Source organism: Podarcis vaucheri (genome assembly GCF_965113315.1).
Source record: "Podarcis vaucheri genome assembly, chromosome: 10".
NCBI lineage: Eukaryota > Metazoa > Chordata > Lepidosauria > Squamata > Lacertidae > Podarcis > Podarcis vaucheri.
The window spans coordinates 42,301,628-42,322,420 of record NC_138748.1 but is presented as its reverse complement, the minus strand read 5'-3'; the positions used below and the strand labels follow the sequence as shown (position 1 = coordinate 42,322,420).

The 20,793-nt window shown below is 42.2% G+C and overlaps 1 protein-coding gene and 1 long non-coding RNA gene across 4 annotated transcripts in view; one reads left to right on the top strand and one right to left on the bottom strand.

Annotated features, from left to right (window-relative positions):
* The window catches only part of ATF7IP (activating transcription factor 7 interacting protein), a 75,888-nt gene extending 70,933 nt beyond the window's left edge, over positions 1-4,955 (bottom strand). The window contains exon 1 of one of the 2 annotated variants that reach the window (XM_082239997.1): positions 3,119-4,955. The gene's annotated coding sequence lies outside the window, so the exon portion shown is untranslated. Of the gene's footprint in view, positions 1-2,628; positions 2,784-3,118 lie in introns of those variants that run through there. The other variant, XM_082239996.1, reaches the window with a different exon arrangement.
* LOC309541867 lies at positions 2,907-20,614 on the top strand. 2 transcript variants are annotated; one of them, XR_014223989.1, is made up of 3 exons: positions 2,907-2,999; positions 16,525-16,857; positions 19,696-20,614. It is a non-coding gene; the product is annotated as an uncharacterized lncRNA (long non-coding RNA). The 2 variants fall into 2 exon arrangements; XR_014223990.1 differs by lacking the exon at positions 2,907-2,999 and adding an exon at positions 15,781-16,372.
* Positions 20,615-20,793: the final 179 nt, after the last annotated feature.

Sequence of the window (20,793 nt, the reverse complement as noted above, 5' to 3'; positions counted from 1 at the left end):
TTATATATTGTGGGAGGGTGGGGTGGGGTATTTCTCAGAAGGGTAGTAGGAAATGAGTGATTGGTTCAATGGGTATGGTAAACCTGTTGACGACTGTTAACGATTAGTCTTACAGGAAAAAGCAAGTGATAGTATGCAGATGACCAAAAATTGCTTTAGCATGTGTAATGAGACAAGAATCCAATATCTCTCTTCAGACCAGGTCTCTCCATAGTTTTCAGTTTGGGAATAAGTTGTAATTCAGCAACTTCTCTTTCAAGTCTATTTCTGAAATTCCTTTGTAATAAGACAGACTGTGTCAGACCAACACAGCTACCTACCTGAATCTAGAATCAAAATACAATATAGTGGATAAATCACAAGACAAAGCCATCTCTGTTCAGTCATGAAGTTTAGCAAGTTTGTCTACTCTCACCACAAAGTGTGAACTACCTTGCAGGATTGTTGTGAGGATTAAGTGGGAAACATCTTATGCATGTTGCTCTAAATCCCTTGGAGGAAGGGAAGAACATAAAAGGGGTGAGATAATTCTCTGTGGGATAGGTTAGCAGTTTTGCAACTGATATTTTCCCTTTAATTTCTATTATTTCTGCACTTTATAGTATGTAGTCCAATCCAGAGATATAATGCATATATGGACTGTTCACTGTTCTTGAAGGACAAGTAATAGTAAAACATAACACAAACTACCAAGTATAAGTCCTGTTTAGTGTGAAGGATTCGCATTGCACATCACATACCCTACTGAGTTCATTTAACTAAAAACTGAATTGGTATATTTAGTGAAAAATAAACTTTAAACAGTTGGGTGATGAACAGACTTCCTTAAATAAAGCATATAGACAGAAACTTGAGGCACAGTACTTCCCTCTATTCCATCTCCCCACTTGGAAGCACAAAGGCCCCAGGCTCTTATACGGAAGTCAGAGGTCTGTGTGCACTTCCCCCTTTCATTCCAACCCCCCTCCAAGAATCAAAGATGGCTTGATAGAGGTATGGAAGGCGCACACACTTCCTATTTCCCCATTATAACTTGGTGCGCTTGCCCATGTTCCCAAGGAGGGACAGTAACAGAAGAGTTTTCTTTTGTGCCCCATGGGGATCCCTTCACATGTGGGGAAACTGCACTTGCGCATGTGAGGATTATGCTTACACCCTGAAGCTTCATAAAAGACAGCCATTTTGAGCTTAACAGCAGTGCATTTTGCACTACAAAAACTGTGTCCAGAATACAAGCTAGTTTTTTTATGTATAGATATAGAAAAGACTATGAAAAGTATCAGAAGAGGAGAACTGGAGTGCAGTGGGAAGACTTAGATTTGATAATTTATCATTTTAGCAATAAACTAATAAATAAAAACTCCATACACTTATTCAAAGAAGTGGAATGGTCTCCCCCGGGAGGTTGTGGACTCTGCTTCCTTAGAGATTTTTAAGCAGAGACTGTATGTCAATCTGTTATGGATGCATTAGCTGAGATTCCTGCGTTGCAAGGGGTTGGACTAGATGACCCTTGGGGTCCCTTTCCAACTCTACAATTCTATGACTCCATGAAATACTGATTTTTATTTTCAGTTTCCTGCACTTTCAATCTTGCAATAACTGTATGAGGGTTCCTATTAGAAAAGTTCTAATTGGGCCATTCTGACATAATAAACATTTATATAGTGCTTTTGAGTGTTCAACAAACTCAAAATTAATCTGTGATATAACCAGACCAGACATTCTGCCATCATGTAATAAAGGCATGCTTATTTATGCAGATCTATTTAATATGAAAGTTAATACGAATAGGTGTTGCTGTTATGTAATAACAAGGCTTTTCCTTCTGTTCTTCAGGTACCAACCATTATCTTCTCCCTCCTTCAAACTCTGGCACAATATTTCTGTCAACATCATCACTAATATATTTTTACTTTTACAAGAGCAGGCTAAAGGCGCACTCCCTAATGAACGTGCACACAACAGCCTACTGCTATGTTGAACCAACAAACAGTATCTCACAGTTGCTGTTTACAACTGATCTCCTGGATACACATGCATAAATGGGGGCAACAAATACATTCAGATTTTATTCTGTAGCCTATCCTGAGACAATAGAGATCCTCAAAGAACTACCCTCCTAGTGGGCCATGACTTGCTTATTATATAGCCAGTCCCAGCAGCAAGCCTATTCCAGAATTAAACTTGGCAGCTTGCAGTCCATGAAACCAGAAAGCCAGAGTATTGTACTATTATTATTTAAATGGTGCTGGCGGAAAGGAGAGGCGAGTGAGAGACAATCACATTTTTATGGGACATTGACATTTTTAGAGCAGTGCTTGTTTTTACTTTATGTATTGGATTTAGATCACATTTTCCTCTAGCACTAAAAGTATTCTGGAACTTTCTAAATGGGGACATGAAAGTAACCAAGAAAAGTTGCCCAACCCAATTTTACTTCCTTCACCCACTTGAAATAAACATTTTAGTAAGTTAACAGAAATAAAAAAGGTCATTTGACAGCTGTCTGATTAATCATAATGAAGCTGCAGCAACGAAATAAACCTTTATAAACAAATAAATAAATAAGACTACTTGCATTCAACCAACCAACATGCACAGAATACTGTAAGTTAAAACACTAACCGATTGCTCCGAATTCCAGCTTATTCGTCCTCCTGTGCTTAGAAGCAAAGCGAACAGCAGCTCGCTCGGAAGCCTCAGCTCCTCGTGGCGCCTCTCACCCCACGAGAGCTACAGGCGAGGGCTTCGCGCGCGCTTACGCACTGCGCATGTCCGGGAACAAGCACTTCCTGCCAGCAGGGAGGGCTCCTCCTCCTCCCGGCCAGACAGGCAGCGCGTGGGTGGGGGTGGGGAAAGAAGCAACCAGCAGCTGCCGCTGGGGGCAGCAGAGCGCCGCAGGGAGCCTCCAGAGCAGCCTAGATCCGTGAGAAGCAGGTTGGAGGAATCCGAGAGAAAAGAAGAAGCCTTTCCCTTGCGACAAAACGCAGCCTGAGGTGACTAGTCCAGTTGCTTTCTGGTAAAACTGCCGTTGGTTGCCGCCGTTTCCGACGCAAGCCCTGACTCGTACCCAGCAGCCTCGCTCCCTCCCTGCCCTTCAGAGTCCGAGTGGTACCTGCGCGCGCGTCCTCCGCCGCCGCCGCCCGCGCTTCAGTGCTCTGCCCACGGCCGCTGCCGTCTGCCTCCGCTGCCGCCGCCGATTCAAAAAAACACAACCTACAGCATACGTTTGGCCGTTATGCAAATGAGCACCGATCTCTCCTCCCACTCCCTTTTGGCCACACCTCCTACCGGGAAGCAGGGGGCCGGATGCTCCGAGCTGCTTTTTTCCCCCCGCCGGCCAATCCGCATTTTGGCCGTTTCAACAGTTATGCAAATGAATCACAATTATTTAGCATATTTTGCTCGTTGCTCCTCCCCCCCTAGGATTAAGGATATCATTGGTCAGCGCGACGAGCGGCTGATAAGGGATTTAAGGAGGAACGGCACTGCTCGCTCGCTCCCAGTTAACTAGTGAGGACGCGGGTGGTGTTTCTGGAGCTTATGAAGCGAACGAAAGTTAAGAAGTTCTCCCCTTCTGGCTCAGCAGGCGCTGTTTGCTTGTAACTGTATACGTGTGAGAATAATGGTGTTCCTGGAGGGAAGCTCCACCTTTTAGTCGGAGATGAGTCACTAGTCCTCAACACCTCTTCCCAACTGCAACTGCTGGATCAAAATAATTAAAAGTAAAACAAGGGGCACTGCTGTTTTGTGCAGAAATAACATAAAAATAGGTACTGGTGTCCTAACAACACCAGTGTTATTTCTAGCAGCCGCTTTTTCCTTTTCCTTTTATCACAATAGTTGGTTCCCTTGACACTAAATTGGATATAAATATTGATACTACAGCTAGGTGATGTATCCATTTATTTACTAAGACTACTTCCATGTGTTTTATTTTATTTAGTAAGTGTAACTTTTAAATTGTTTATCCATAATTACCTAGAGTTGCAAAAAAAAGAAGGTATACTAGGACATGAGTTTTAACTGCCTGTGTAAAGTTTATTGTTTTAATTTGTACACTGACTTTATTCACAGGAGTTCTTAATTTTTTTTTCTGTTGCGGAGCTCTCATTCCCCAGCATATGAAGTAGTTTTTAGTGCTAACAAGTCCAGTATTTCGTGAAGAAAGACAGCACAATATCTCACAAATTTTATGGATTAGGATTGCATGAATGTCATGGACATTCTGTGGATGGTTACTGTGTCATGACTTCTGGCGTATGGTATTTTGTCAATATTTTTCATTTGTTCTGAGTTTATGAACTCTCCCATTCTATTTAGTGCCAGGAAAGGAGCACTAATTGGCAATATGGGGTGGGGGCTGATGCAACTCACAGCTGCTCAGTTTTGTTCAATCCTGCTTGGGGGGGCACTAAATAAAACCATTATTCCTCTACAAATCCTGTGTGCTTAGGGTTGCCATACGTCTGGATTGCCCCGGACATATCCAGAATACTGCAGTTGGCAGCAGTGACCGGGCAGAAATTGGGGAAATGTCTGGGAAAATCTGGACATATGGCAGCCCCTTTTGCCATTTTTCCATAAAACTAGCTTTGTGTGTGAATTTTTGCCCCAAAAGCTCAACAACTTTTTTTCACTGTTTGAAATATGGCAATTCTATGTAGTAATGCTGTTGTAAACTGTTCTGAAAATCGTGTCAGGATGAATTCAGCACAGTTAAGAAATTGTGGGAGTACACAATACTGGGGGGAAAGCATTTTTGGTGCACAGTGGTTGATCATGTGGAAAATAGTGAGAATCATAATTCCTGCCAGGTTCAGTATTGGATCAGCATTCCCAGCTGGCCTGCCGTATTGTGTGCAAACACATGAATGCCTCTTGAGAACAATGATTTCTTTTCTAAGCCTTTACATGTTGACTTTTATCAGGGATTGGAGTATATACTGCATTAGAAAGTCTCAAGTCAATTCTCAAATAGAAGTCTCAAGTCAATTCTCAAATTCAGTAGGAAAAAGGAGAAGAGAGTACTAAAGCTCCAATCAGGCACTACCTTTCTGGCCCATGTGACAGAATGAATTCTGGATTGGTTTTAAATATGTAATAATTGGTTGTGTTGTGGCTGTTGAATTTGTTGCATGTTTTAAATAATGTATCCAGTGCTTTTTTTCTAGAAAAATAGGTTCTGTTATGTACCAGGAAGTTGTGACGGTAAGTGCCACACTTTTAACAACAACAAAAGAACAGTGCCAGTACTGCATACCCTTAAGTACCCACTGACGGCTCAAGACCACAATACCTCAAGAACTGCCTCTCTCCATATGAACTGACCTGGATCTTGCAATCATCATATGAGGTCCTTCTTTGTCTGCCTCTTCTACGAGAGATCAGGAGGATGGCAACACAAGAATGGACATTTTCTGCAGTGGCTCTCCAATTATGAAATGCTCTCCCCAGCAAGACTCACCTGGTGCCTTCATTGCATGTCTTTAGATACCAGACAAAACATTTCTGTTCTTCCAGGCCTTTGGCTAATTCAACCATCTATGGCCTTTTAAACTGTGGTGGGGGGTATTGTTTTTGTTTGCTATTATTTTATGCATAGTTGTGTTTTTATATTGTAAACTGCTCTGTACTCCTCAAGAGAAGGCAATAGAGAAATAAAATAAATAAATGACAAGCTACAACAGTGGTACACCCTGCCAGCAGAGCTGTTCTGCCAGTGACAGTATGCTGGCAGAGTTGCAGGCAAAATGTAGATGCACAAGGAAGACACACTTATATTGCTTCAATGTATAGCAACGTTTTCCCTTGAACGGGAAGGAAGGAAACAAAATGTAACTGCCTCCATGTCAGCAACCATCTTATTTCCATCTGCATCCTGAAGAATAGGATGCAATGTAACTCGTCCCCCAGAGTGTACCATGAGCAGTATGTATAAGAACAAAAGAAGAACTCTGCTGGATCAGAAGAAAGGTCCATAGAGTCCAGCGTCCTGTTCTCACAAAAGCCAGTAAGGTGCTTGTAAAAATGCCCACGCCCAAGAGCTAAACACAAAAGCCCCCCTCCCCAATCTTGTGATTCACAGCAACTGGTATTCAGAGATATACTGCCTCTGAGACTGAAATTTATGCTTCCCAAGGAGCCCATGGTGGCAAATAAAAGATTAGCAAAACAATACAATTCATTAAAATTAAATTTAAGGCATTAAACATTTCATACCCTAAGCTAATAATATCAAGGTTCCTTCTGAATGTTAATAATAAAAGAGGCAGACATACTTCACCAGGGAGAGCATTCCACAAATAGAGGACTGGCACCAAGAATTCCTTACCTAGGTTAGCACAAACAGGTGGCACATAGCAACACCACTACCACCAATGGCCTCCTTTGCTGACCATAGGACCCAAGATGGTTGATAGTGGAGAAGGCATTCATTTAGTTACTTGGGTTACAAGCCATTTGGGGCTTTTTGCACTAGTGTCGACAACTTGAATTGGACCTGGTAGGCAGTGCAGCACTTTTTAAACTGATGCCATATGATTCTATTAGATTGTTCCTGCCACCAACCTAGCAGCTGCATTCTGCACTAGCTGCAGCTTTGGAACTATCTTCAAACATAGAGTGTGCATTGTAGTAGTCAAGGCAAGTCACTAGAGAATGGACTACTGAGGCCAGTCTTCCTCGGGTAAGATTTGCCATAGCTGATGAACCAGACCAAGCTGGGCATAAGTACTCCTCCACAGAAAACACTTGGGATTTAGTGACAGATTGGAACCCAGTAGTACTTCTAGAATATGAACCTTTTTAAGGAGAGCATCCCCTCCCAGAAAAGGCTGAGAAATCCAATAACTGGATTGTTCTCTCCTGATTCTCTCCCAATAAACGTCATCACACGGGGTAACCACCAGTCTTTTGGTGCTAAAACTGGGCTTGAGACCACACTGAAATAGATGTAGAACCACCACAGCCAACCACAAATTAACAGCCACACTCTAGGCCAACCCCAACCTCTCACCACCAAAGGAACACAAGTGAACAGCAGAGAACCCGCACAAGCAACGCTGACACAAAACCCCACATATATTAAGTAAAATAGAAACATCACCACCAGACCCCACCCCCACTCATCTTTACCCCCTCCACCTCTTTCCCCCTATTCTTCCTAATGTCTCAACAAATGAAACCGATTTGTTTTTGTTTTTTTTAAAGTGTTACATGGAAAAAAATACAAGAGACATTGCACATACCTTGTAAATCAAGAAAATATTTAATAAAAATACATTTTTAAAAAAATCAGGTAACCTGTTTCTGCCTGTGTTATTCAGAATCAACATGTGCAAGCAAAACAACTTGCAAAATGCCTATGATCAGCTGGTAGTCTGAGACTAGGGTACTTTTAACCCACAGCACCACCCGCGTCCCTTCCACTCTGGGTAGCTTCTAACAAAATATTACAATACAGTGGTACCTCAGGTTAAGAAGTTAATTCGTTCTGGAGGTCCGTTCTTAACCTGAAACTGTTTTTAACCCGAAGTACCACTTTAGCTAATGGGGCCTCCCGCCGCTGTGCTATTTCTGTTTTCATCCTGAAGCAAAGTTCTTAACCTGAGGTACTATTTCTGGGTTAGCAGAGTCTGTAACCTGAAGCATCTGTAACCCGAGGTACCACTGTAGTCTGTCAAACATTAAAAGCTTCCCTAAACAGGGCTGCCTTCAGATGTCTTCTAAAAGTCTGGTAGTTGTTTTTCTCTTTACATCTGGTGGGAGGGCATTTCACAGGGCGGGTGCCACTACTGAAGTGGTTCTCTCACCTTTGCAATATGCTGGCATTCTGCTCATAGACAATGTCTTATGGTGACAGCAACTGTGTGGCCTCCACCAGTAACCTCTCTAATTCCAATCTTATTAGATAGATGCACAATAAACATTGCACGGTTGTAGGCTGCCCTTTGCAGCTCTGGTTAATCTGCTTCCGAACATTTGCTGTTTTCTTTCACTCTTGGAAAACCTTGTAGAAATATTGATACTAAGCTGCATACCGCAGTTTCACAATTGTTTTTAACAATACCGTCTGGCACTGGTTTGTGCTGTAATAACAAAGCACCTCTCTTTCTTTTATATGTATGAGTGGACACACCCACCCTCACCACAAACTCCTTATATTTTTGACAGTCACAAAACACTATACAGAATATTTCTAAGACTCAAATGCACATGTGCTCATTACTATTGTTAATGTATTGTTGACTAGAACTGGTGTCAATGAGTCTCTGTTGCCATTTTTCAGGAGACCAATAGTACAGGTTTGGCCTGGCTGCAGCTGTGATAGAAATTTTATGGTCTTAGATATATGGTAATGTTCATAAGTGTACCAACCAAGCACGTACATAGATCAGCACAGGAAGACCAACCTGGAACCATTTTGATTCCTAAACTGAACAAATGTTTTCTCTCCAAGGTCAAAGTGGGAAAACCTCCCCATTGTCTCTTTCATCGCAAATCCTATCTTAAGGGCACATTTAAGATATGAATAGGTGTGAGCCTGTGACCTGGCCCACTAAGTATTTAACATTACAAAAGACTGGCCAGGCTCCCCAGGCAATCCAATCAAGTAACCTGCCAGACAGGAGATAAACAATGACAGGAGAAAAACAACATTCAAATTTCTGTTTTCGATCGCCTTTTCTGTGATGTAGGTATGATGTTTCTGGGGGTGGTCTTGATCTACAGGGTGGCAATTTCAAAAGTCTTTATAAGGCCTTGCGCACCATTGTTCTGGGTTCCTCTTCCTCTCCTGCGGGTGAGGGGAGCACCCTGTTGCAACAGTTCAATAAAGATCAAGCTTACTAGCTGCTTTGCTTCTCAATATTCTCTGGTTGGCCTCTGTTATCTTCTCCTACCAATAGGGAACCTATGTAAGGACTCTATGTGGGCTCTTGGATACCCCATAAGGGAAAAGGGCAATTTTTGTTTACAACACAGCCTATGTGCCACCACTTTGATCTTGTTTGTAGATAAGAAATTGTTTTTCTTGTCATTTTGTTTCCTTCATCAACTGCTGTCCCAGGTCTTATTGCCCTTCATCTCTGCCATGCAATGCATCAGATGATATTCGACTGGGATGGTTCCCTGCATGTCTTTGGTTGTGCACAAACCGTCTTGACTTTATCACTTTTGCACAATGATGATTCTCTGCCATCCATGGATAACCTCTTTTTAATGATTCTCATAAATTGGACTTGGTACATTGTCTGCATTCCTTTCCTCGGTATTGCTACTGAATTTGCTTTTCTCTTCAGCATTGTTTTGAGTTAAACACAATTCTGGGTATCTACAGAAATCCTCCACTACCTCACTTGGCTCAGTAGTACACCGAATAGTCACATTTTCTTGAACATTTTATTTTCTATCCTCATTGATCACAGATGTAGTTTGAGATACAGCAGCAAGCTTCCTGGTGCCCTTCCATGACTGAATATGCCTGAAAAGAAGTCATCCAGGTGCATGGATAGAGTTCTATGTTTGATTTCTGTACATTGAAATAAGTCTTACTGGAAGCACTGCTGGCTGTAACACCACCATACCCATAGAATGGAACCATCACAATGGAATCAAATGAGAAACTTTAACTATGTCTTTTATAAGGACTGGAATCATTTGTTGGTTACTTCTAGTTCCAGGAACAACTTTTGTGTTGACAGTATTGTTTTATTTACCATTTACTGCTGCACCTTTGCCAGAAGGAAGGACCAGAAGGAAAACAATTAACAACAAAACACAGGTGGCAGTGGCAAATACTAAAAACCATGATACGTAACAAAATTATGTCCTGCGGAAGATCTGTTGAAATAAAGCTTTGAACAGGCATCTAAAATAGCATAGTGAGGGTGCCAGTCTAGTATTACTGAGCAGGGACTTCCAAAGTACAGCACAGGTGCTGCCTTTTGTTGTTGTTGTTACTTGACCTTTATACAACTTACAATAATATTGATGAAATACTTTTTCATATTTGTCTTATAGCATTTCCATATTGTAACTTCAATATCACTTTCCTCTCTTTCGCCTTCCGCAATTTATGTGCCAACCATTTCCCCAGTTTGTTGTTAGCAAATTTAAAAAAAATGTTTAGCAAAATTCAGTTTCATTTCTATTTCCAGCATTGTTAACATAGAAAACTCTCTGCAACATCTTAATTTGCAAAATATAATATTTATCTTAGTTGGAGATCAGTTCTTTTTCTGCTTTCTAATTTCAGACAAAAAAAAATTGTAGTTTCTCCTGTCTTTCTTTTGAGTAAAGAATTATGTTATATGAAATAGTCTCTTATGAAAGATTTAGTCTCATCCCAAACCATTTGTATCCCTATGTCTTTATCTAAATTATTCTCAAATAATCATTTAATCTTTGTTGTTGTTGTTGTTGTTGTTGTTGTTGTAAAAGTGTTCCCTTAAGCCTCAATCTAAAGGAACCATTTTTCCTTTTGGAAGTCATAATTACTGGGTTATGATCTGAAAAAGTCTTTGGTAATATGTCAACTTTGTACACCCCAGTAGCCAACAATGTAATATTTAGTCTTGAGAAAGATATGTCTCTCTCAGAGAAGTATGTAAATTCATTTACACCACCATTTTTAATTCTCCAGATGTCAGCAAGTTCCAAATTATCCATCATTTCAAAGAAAATTTTAGGTAGTTTACCCTGGGAAATTTTAATATTTTTCTCTGAAGTTCTGTTCTGTATTGGGGACATTCCAGTCCCCAATTCAGTTCCCCATGTAGTCTCTCATAAGGCAACAATTTTCATATTAAAAATCCATCTCTTAAGTCCTTTATAAAATACTTTGTCTTCATTTTGTGCCTACACCCAAAGTTTTATTCCCTTGGATATTAATTTCCACCCAAACATATCTACCTCGTGGGTGCTGCCTCAGTGCAATCAAGACAGCATTCAGCCATTCATTAACTGGCAGCGCTGAGGTTCCTGGGTGCTGTTGTGACCTTCCTCTTAGCATCAAATGTACCGTGTATCTCCTGTGTAGGATCTTCCATTACTATCTGTTGGGGGGATATTTGTTTAGCCTACACAGTTTTCAACATTGAAGGGACAGAGTGTGAGAACTGAGTGACATTTAAAGGATTTGTACTGTGCATTGGCAATCATGCATCAATTGGACGCACCAAAAATGGTTGCCACCTGTATTAGAGGCAGAACCCCATGTAACTCAAATCTATCATTTGAGTTAGTTTTCCTGGAAGGGTTTAATATGCTACTCTTGGTGTACTATGATTGGCTGTAGAACTAGTTACTACATGTATATCCTGCCTTATCTCAAAGGAGCTCAAGGTGGTTCTCCCTCCACCTATTGTATCCTTACAATGCTGTGCTGTCATGGCTGTATAGGAATTGGGGGAGGCAGTGTTTTCTGGTGTTTCAGGTTACTTCAGTGGGAGTGTAAACACACCACCTCTTTTGCCAGCATAACGTTATGACATTGTTGGGGTCTTGACAAAGTTCTGTGGAAGTTTAGGATTCTTAGTTCTGCTCCTTCCCTGACATTCTCCAATGCTGCTTGCTTTTGGGGTCCCCCCCCACTGGGGGAGTTCTGATATACCTGAGCGTTTTCAAGCTCCATCAGCACTGATTTTGTCATGCTCCCAGGGTTCTCAGCTGTCATAAGATGACCATAGGTCTCTCTGGTCAACCATGCTGCTGCTGTTCATCAACACTTTCAGAACTGAGTTACTCTTCGCCTCACCATTCATGAATAACATGAATAAATGCTTACAAGCATTTCCCTAAAAGCGTTGTGGAAGATGAAGGGGTACAGAGGTGTCTAACAATTATGTATTTCAAGATTACAAAATAAAAGATTGAAACTACTTTCAGCTGCACGAGGGATGTGAAAATCCAAAAAGGATTTTCAGAAACCAAGTAGTAATTATCATAGAAACACCATCTGCTCTTTTGAATTATGGCAGGTTCTGATGTGTGCTCCCTTTTCTACAAAATTATTGATTTATTACTTACATGAAAGATGCTGGATGTTTTTGGTCATGCATAGTACAGTCACACTGCATCATGGGTTTTTCAGTTTAAAGGATACGTGAACAGGTGGTTTTGCACAGACTAATTTTGATCTCAAGATAAAGAAGTGCAGCAAGGTGCCCCTGAAATATACTCAGAGTCGCAAAGTGATTTCATGCTCTTTATTCAGCTCATAGTGGTGAGGAGGAATGAATGAAAGTCCCCTCACAGTATCTACTTTATATACATTATTTACACAATGGGCTGCACATGATTGGCTAATTCCGGAATTCTACTGTAAGCCAATCAGGTTGTGGATTCACTTCTATCTAGAGCAGGATTGGGTGGTTCCTGCCAACCAATCATACTGCTGCATTGTTCTAGGACCAATCAGACTGCTGCATTCTGAATCCTATTGTTCTAGGACCAATCAGACTGCTGCATTTTGGATCCTATTGTTCTAGGACCAATCAGACTGCTGCAGTTTGGATCCTATTCAACTCAGTACATAACACCCCTCCCCTCTAAGTTCCAGTCCTGCCCGGGAGGTCGCATTCATAGTCCTCAAGGTATGCCGGCGGCCTACGTGTGCGTTGCGGCCTGGGGTGTTCCCTGGTCTGGGCTCCAGGTTCTGGCTCGTGTTCCAAGGATGCTGGCTGTGATGGGGCTGTTTGGTCTGGTGCAACCGGCTCGCTCAGTCGTGGTTCCGGTTCCAGTGTCCTTTCGGCCTCATGGGTCCTCTCTGTATTTACTGATTCTGCCTCTCCTGCTGGCCCCTCCTGCTCTATGGGCCTCACTGCCCCACTGTTCCCTTGGGACTCCTCTGACCTGTCCTCCTCCTGGGTTTCTCCCGGGAATCGTCGCCGTATCTGGTCGCAGTGGCGGCACCAGCATTGCCCCCCATCCGTTAGCACCTCGTACGACACTGGGCCAGTGACCCTGGTGACTGTGGCGGGTACCCATGCTGGGCCTGCCCCAAAATTCTTTGCGTACACTGGGTCCTGGGCCTCGAAGGTCCGGGGGTTCCTGCCTTCCCCCACCACTACCTCATCCTGAGCTCTATCGGTGTGAAGGCGGTCCAATCTGATTGCAAGGCGCTGACCCATTAGTAGTTCAGCGGGGCTCCGGCCAGTCGTTGAGCTGGGGGTGCTGTGCTAGAAGGAATGTGGCAAGGCAGTACTCCCAGTCCCCTTGCGTCATGCGGCGAAGGTTGTCCTTGGTGGTCCGCACCATGCGTTCTAAATAGAACAAAAACTAAAATAGAACTAAATAGAACAAAAACTAAAATGATGACTAAAAATATGATAGAAGAGGTAAAAAACCATCTTGAAATACAGACCGGGATCAAAGTAACTAAAAAAGTAAAATACCTCGGAATTTGGCTAACGATGAAGAATATAAATTTAATGGAAGACAACTACACAAACACATGGAAAGAAATAAGGAAGGACCTGGATACCTGGAATAGAATAAAACTCTCTTAGTCGGGAAGAATGGCGGCAATTAAGATGAGTTTATTACCGAAGTTGCTGTTCTTATTTCAAAATATACCAATAATCAGGGGAACCTCAGTATTTAAAGATTGGCAGAAAGTGCTCTCGAAATTTATTTGGCAAGGGAAAAGGCCAAGAATTAGATTCAAATTACTCACAGATCAAAGAGATAGGGGAGGATTTGCGGTTCCAAATTTGAAGTTGTATTATGAAGCCTCATGCCTTTGCTGGGTTAAAGACTGGGTTGTTATCAAAAACACAGATCTATTAGATTTAGAAGGCTTCAACATAAGATTTGGTTGGCACGCTTATTTATGGCACAATAAGGAAAAGGTCCACAAAGGATTCTCTAATCATACAGTGGTACCCCGCAAGACGAACGCCTCGCAAGACGGAAAACCCGCTAGACGAAAGGGTTTTCCGTTTTGGAGGCGCTTCACAAAACGAATTTCCCTATGGGCTTGCTTCGCAAGACGAAAGCCCATAGGGAAATCTCCGGGGACCTCTTTTAAATGCTAGCGGTGGGGAGCAAAGCCTTCCCCCCCCCTCCGGCCTTCAGAAGAGGTCCAGGAAGGCTGGCGGGGGCCGAAAGGCTTTGCTCCCCACCGCCAGCATTTTAAAAGCAGTCCGGGATAGCTTCCCGCTATCCCGGACGGCTTTTGAAGGCAGGAGAGGTCCGCGAAGCCTGGGCGCGCTGATCACAGCGCGCGCAGGCTTCGGCATGCCGACAACTCTCCGCAAACAGCGGCAGCGCTGCCGCTGCTCGCGGAGAGGTCCGCGAAGCCTGGGCGCGCTGATCTCAGCGCGCGCAGGCTTTGGCATGCCGGCAACTCTCCGCAAACCGCGGCAGCGCTGCCGCTGCTCGCGGAGAGGTCCGCGAAGCCTGGGCCGGACAGCTTTTGAAGGCAGGCGGGGGGGACAAAGACTTTTGCCCCCCGCCAGCCTTCAGAAGAGGTCCAGGACCTCTTCTGAAGGCTGGCGGGGGGCAAAAGTCTTTGTCCCCCCTGCCTGCCTTCCCAGGGGCTTTTAAATCGCCCCGGACAGCGGAGAAGTCCTCCGCTGTCCCGGGGCGATTTTAAAATGCCGCCCGCCAGCATTTTAAGATCGCCCCGGACAGCGGAGAAGCCCTCCGCTGTCCCGGGGTTTTTTAAAATGCTGGGGTGGGTGGGAAGAAAAGCCCTTGTCCCCCCCCAGCCTTCAGAAGAGGTCGGGGGACAGACTGTCCCCGGACCTGGTCTGAAGTCGGTTTCCCTAGGAACGCATTAATTGATTTTCAATGCATTCCTATGGGAAACCGTGCATCGCAAGACGAAAAACTCGCAAGAAGAAAAAACTTGCGGAACGAATTAATTTCGTCTTGCGAGGCACCACTGTATTATTAGAGGGCCACTGCTGGAAGTATGGGAGAGAAACAAAAAATTATTGGAAAGAAATACCCCTTGGTGGTTATCACCTATCGACATCTTAACAATAAAATAAATAAATACTGAAGGAGAAAGATGGACTTATGAAGATTTGCTAGTAAAAACAGAAAATTGATGGAAGATTTGGCCATATGAGGAGATAAAAAATAAATTGACAGGCTGGATCCAATTTCATCAAATCAATGCTATGTGGACTGAAGATAAAAAGAATGGGATGAACGGGAAAAAATCCAGATTCCAGGAAGAAATATTAGAAAACAAATCAAAACTCCTATCAAAAATGTGGGGATAATTGGAGAAGAAATTAAAAAGGAAGACCAAACATTTTTCCAATATGCAACTGTGGCTGCTAGAAAACTAATAGCACAAAACTGGAAGACATCAAAAATCCCAACTATAAATGAGTGGCAATCAAAATTATTTGACTATATAGAATTGGCAAAAATGACACAGAAAATAAGAAACCAAAAAGGTACAAAGTTTAATAATTAATGGAATAAATTTATGACATATATTGAAACAGATGTAAAAAATCTAAAAATCACAGTAGGCTCGATATAACGCTTGCGACACAAAGAGTTTTAAGAAAACGAAACTGCAGATAGGAAACCTTTTGTAACATATTCCAAAACCGAGTTGAAGGGAAGTCAACTATTGTGTGATTTAGTTATTTAGTTATTGTAAGTTTAACTTGTTGGTGTTTTATGTTATGTAATGTTTTTCTTCTTTTTTGTTGTTTTCTTGTGTTTTGTTTGTCTTTTTTGTTGCTTTAATGTTTGGTGTTGCATAATGAATTTGAAACTAATAAAAATTAAACTAAAAAAAAAAGATTTTGTATCAACTGTGAATGGTCTTGGATCAGTCACAGTTCTCCAATCTGTGAAATGGGAATAAAAATTACCTACCTCCCCAGAGTTTTTCTGATGATGAATGAGACTGGATTTTTTTTTATAAAAAAAAAACTTTGCATACTTAATGTGATGACTGAAGAAAATTAGAGCAATAAACTAGGATTACAGAACAACTGCACTAGAAATGAAAAATGTATGTCTCTGTGATAGTGGTCAAAGCAAGACCTTTGAGGCATTTTGTTGCAAAACATTAGAGCAAGGTGAAAATGGAATTAATTCATGGTATTTTTTTGGCTGCTCCCTGCCACAGATGGTTGCTTTGACAGGGGTACTATGGTAGCAAACAGCTGAAAGAAAGGAAATAGAGAGATGTTGCCATGGAAGCTAGCCACATGGAGAAGTGAGGGATGTTGCTTAGCAACTGTGAGGGCTTCAAGGCATGAGCATTCCACAGAGAGCTAGGAAAGCAACAACTGGAATGATTGGGGGAGGGGAGAAAATTGAGTTGAAGGGCACTGAAACAGTCTTTGGTATGGGGAAAATGAAAAATGGAAACAATCCTGAGGGAGGAAAAGTAGGTACCTAGGGGAAAACTAGTACCACTAGCAGAAGTGATAGCGAGAGTAGTCTGACTTTACAATGAAACTTTGATGTAAGATGCTAAAAGTTGGTATGCTTCAGAAATTCTGCTGTGCCATGCATTTGCCAACATTCTTTTCTTCCCAGAGGAATCACCAAAAGGAAAGGGATAGTACAACATCACAGACAACATGGAGACACATCTGGAGTCTTCATAAACTGTTTCTTAGAGCCTCTTCATATAATCAATATAAATGTGCCAAATTGTGTTGTATCCTTTGCACAACACCTCTACAAGTCCCTGGACCAGCCCAACTGTACAATTAATCCAAAGTCTAGCTTGGTCTTGATGTGGTTTTAGAGACAACTTCTAGAGAGGTAGCCACCATAGTTTGTTGCAGCAAAAAGAACTGCCAGGGGGCACCTTCAAGACTAACATTTATGGCATACAGCTTTCATTGTGGGAAATGGTGCCAAAAGGTGAGTGATTGAAATTCCTGTGCACCCTTTGTTTCTAAAGGTGTATTCATAGTGCCAACTGGTGACTGTATGTTTGTGTTAAGAAAAAGAATATTAGCATGAGCACATTTTCAGTGGCATGGTTCAGACATGAAAATGTAAAACAATCACCTCTGGCCATGCACAGGGGATCCATCGCAGGGACAGCTGAATAATTGCAACTCGTCTGCATTGTCTGAGATTAAGGAGAACATATTTGACCTTTGAGCTGGGGGCGTAGGATGTCAGTGTGACATCCACATGTGTGAGACATTTCATTTTTGAAATTCACTGATCAAACCCACAAGAAAACTAAGCAAACCAACTGCAAGGTTAAAGTTTTGGACTGAATTACTGAGAAACCACAACTCGGCTTGTTGCTTATAAGGGTTGATGAGAGAGAACAGTTGTACCATCCTGTAACTAATGCTTAGTCTCATGCTGTTTTTCTAAATAATGTACAGTAATTTGGCAACCCACTACTCCCAGTCCTCCTCCAACCATTAGATAGTGCAAGATAGCAGGTAAAATTCACAGGTAAAAATATCCCCAAGACAGGACATTATGGGGAGGGGGAAGCTTTGGTTGGGGGGGAAGGCTTCGGGGGGGGGGGGCAGCTGCTACCCATGCAAGGTAGCATCCTCCTATAAGATAAAGAAGACCAATGAACTGAAATGAAACACTACTTGCAGTAGGAAGATTATCTCCTTAGCTGTGTCCAAACAAACCATTAAGGTGTTTCAGGAGCTGAGGATTAACTCACACTTGGAGGTCACATCCTCCAATAGTATGCATGGTCCTTGCCCCCCTGAGAATGGGTTTTGTGCACATGCAAAATTATGAGCATCAGCTCCATTCAAGGCTGGAACCTGGGGCAAAACTATGTCTGTCCATTGGTACACATCTAGAACACCATCACATGTGCACAAAGGATGTGGGTGGTAGGGATGTGTGACACCAGGTGCTGCAGAGTGAGGATGTGTTCCCCCCCTCCCACATTTTGAATGTATATGGGAGGTTCAGATGAATCTCCTACATATCTTTCAAAAAAGTTGAGAGTGCGGCAGAGTTCAGTAATGCTTCCAGGCTGAGGCAAGGTGTAATATTGAATTGCTGGCAGAAAGGAGGAAAGTGTGAATGAACCATCTGCTGAATACTGCTTGGAGTTTCAGCCAAGCAAAAAGCCCCTCCCAGGAAGTCAGCTTCAATGAGTCTGCTTTCAGTGGGTCTGTTTTCTCTCATCCCTCCCCTGAGATGTGTTTATTATGTTTGCAGGTGGGAGGTAGAGGAGGCGGTGCTTACAGGCAGCCAGGAATCTTGTTGCAAAGCTTGGAATAGAAGAAAATAGACTCTGTATAGCCATCTTTGGGCATTCTTATGAGTTTTAAGTACATATGCACAGGAGAGGCATGGGGTGAGTGTGCTACCTTCACCCCCACTCCTTTGCAGTTCTAGTTGTTCCCCAACCCAACTCACATAGGGCAAATGTAGGAAACAATGAACATCCTGTACTTATCAGGTTTCAGGTAAAGATATAGCCCACAGCGATCTTTTTTTTTTTTTTTAAAGACATTTCAAAGCATTCCATACTAAAATGAAACAATGAAAAATGTTCTGAAACAGTAACTGGATACCGGTGCCACAGTTGCATGAGGATTTGGGGATCACATGCCAGCCACCTTCTTCTGTGATAGGTTGCTGGGGCGATCTTACTTGTATCTTAGCAGAGACCCTGCAAGACTTTGAACATTTTCACATGTAATGAAAAACCAGGGTTCCTGGATTATAGTTTACTACAAGCAAGGAGCAGGCTGGTGCATAGTGCCCAATTGCTCCTGCTTCACTCCTACTCCGGGCGTGAGGCAACGGAAGCAATCCAGGAAGCTTTGGCTTCCTATTATGTCCAAACAAGGAATCTTGGTTTGTTTCTCCCTAACAAGCTATGATCACTAGCCATCCTGAAGTTATCATTTGGTATTGCCTTATGGATTAGGAAACAACAAATCACAATAGGTGATGAGTGAAGCAGCAGAGATGCTCATTCATGGAAAGCTACAACAAGCCACACACAAAATAATGGTAGCCATGCTGGCTAAGAGATAAATTCCAAAGTCTTTATTACGGCAATAACTTTTTGGCCAACCAAAATAGTGTCTGAGCTTTGAGTTTCCCCAAATGCTTAAGTAAATAGAACAATGAGGGGTGGGGGGTGGGGAAAGAGTTTGCTGATACTGAAGCCATGGAGTCTGCATCCATGCCCTCACAGTCTTCAGATGGAATGAGGGAGTTGCTAACAGACATTTAAATGAGATTGTTTAGGTGCAGTGCAGGTATCAGGTTGCATCAAGGCCGGCTGGGAACAAGAAGCATAACAATGGTCTGTCTCCCACCTCAGGAACTACAAAAACAGGCATTTACTCCATCCTTATGCAAAACACAGGTTTCTTCACAAGTGGGAAACAAAAGATCAAGAGAAATGAGCCAGGCTTTATGTTGGCAAGAGGGGGGAAATTAATTTAGGTTGTGTGCTAGGTAAAAAGTCAACAGAAGTCAAATTGGTTATCTTTATTCCGCAGCAGGAGGGAATGTTCCCTAGGAGAACAAAGCCCCATCTCCAGATGATGTAAAATCCTCATGGCCATTGGGAGGAAAAATAAATAGCTGCTCAAAAATTCTGACACTTTTATATTGAATGAGAAATATGAGCTAGTTACTATGCACGAAGGAAATATGGGAGCTAGAGGAAGAAAAAGCTCGACTTGGTGACCGTTTAACCATTTGCTTATGTCTTAATTATTTTATTTTATTTTCTGCAAATAGCTGTTGATAGAAACATTTCAGCTGTCGGAGGCAACTGGATGACAGGCAGGAGCAGCCCGCCCCTGAACAAGTTCACCTGCTTTGCTTCAGCTCTGATGGGACAGGAGTGGTTTTTGTAGGGAAGGGTTCGTGGGCGTAGCCAGGATTTATTTTAGTGGAGGGGGCAGAGTTTAGTTATCTGTGAAGCAATTGGTCAGTAAAGTCTTTTTATTTATTTACTTGAAGGGGGGCAGTTGCCCCCCTGGCTACACCCATGGAACGGTTGGTTTTCAAGTGTGTTACAAGAACTAAAACTTTAATTTAATTAATTTCCCTCTCCTCTACTACCCTTTACCCTCATATGTCATTTAAGTTCTAAGCCTCAGGGGTGACAATATATTAAAACTGATTTTTTTTGTCTAAAAAAAATCTCAAGAAGTAACTATGTTGGTAAATTGCAGCAAACACAACAGTCTTATAGCAACTTAAAAGAATAGCATAAGCTTTTGTTGATTTAAAGTTAACTTTTGTCAGATGCATGAAGTGAAATCTTAGGTGGAAGCTATATTAATGGGAAAATTGTAAGGTGGGAGTTGAATGGCAATGAGATGCAACAATTACAGCCAGTGAAGATTAGAACTTAAATGTGTGTTAAATACCCTCAAATTGTACAGATATATCTGTGTTTCTTGTGAATGGTTCCCTGTCCCAATAAAGATGTTAACAGAAACTTCAATAATGCTGAATTGATTATCACTAATCTGTTACTGCTACTGCAAAAGGGTTGTTTTTTCTAAGGTGCTCTGAGCTAAAGTGCTTCAAATGATAGACAAAGAAACAGCTTAAATATGTTATTTTGGGATGGAGTTAATATCAATGTGCTTTTAAGAAAAACATTACTACTATACTGATGAAATTATCCTACTACAGAATAGCTCAGAATGGGCATTGCCCGGGGGGGGGGCACCTGCCCACCCAATCATGTAAATAATTAAAAATACTTAACTAAAAGTAGAAATAATCAGAATATTTGAAATTGAAATGCTTGCTGAGGTCACTTGGGATGATGTGCTGCATTCTAGTGAGGCAACTGGAAACCCAACTAAATGATAGGCATGG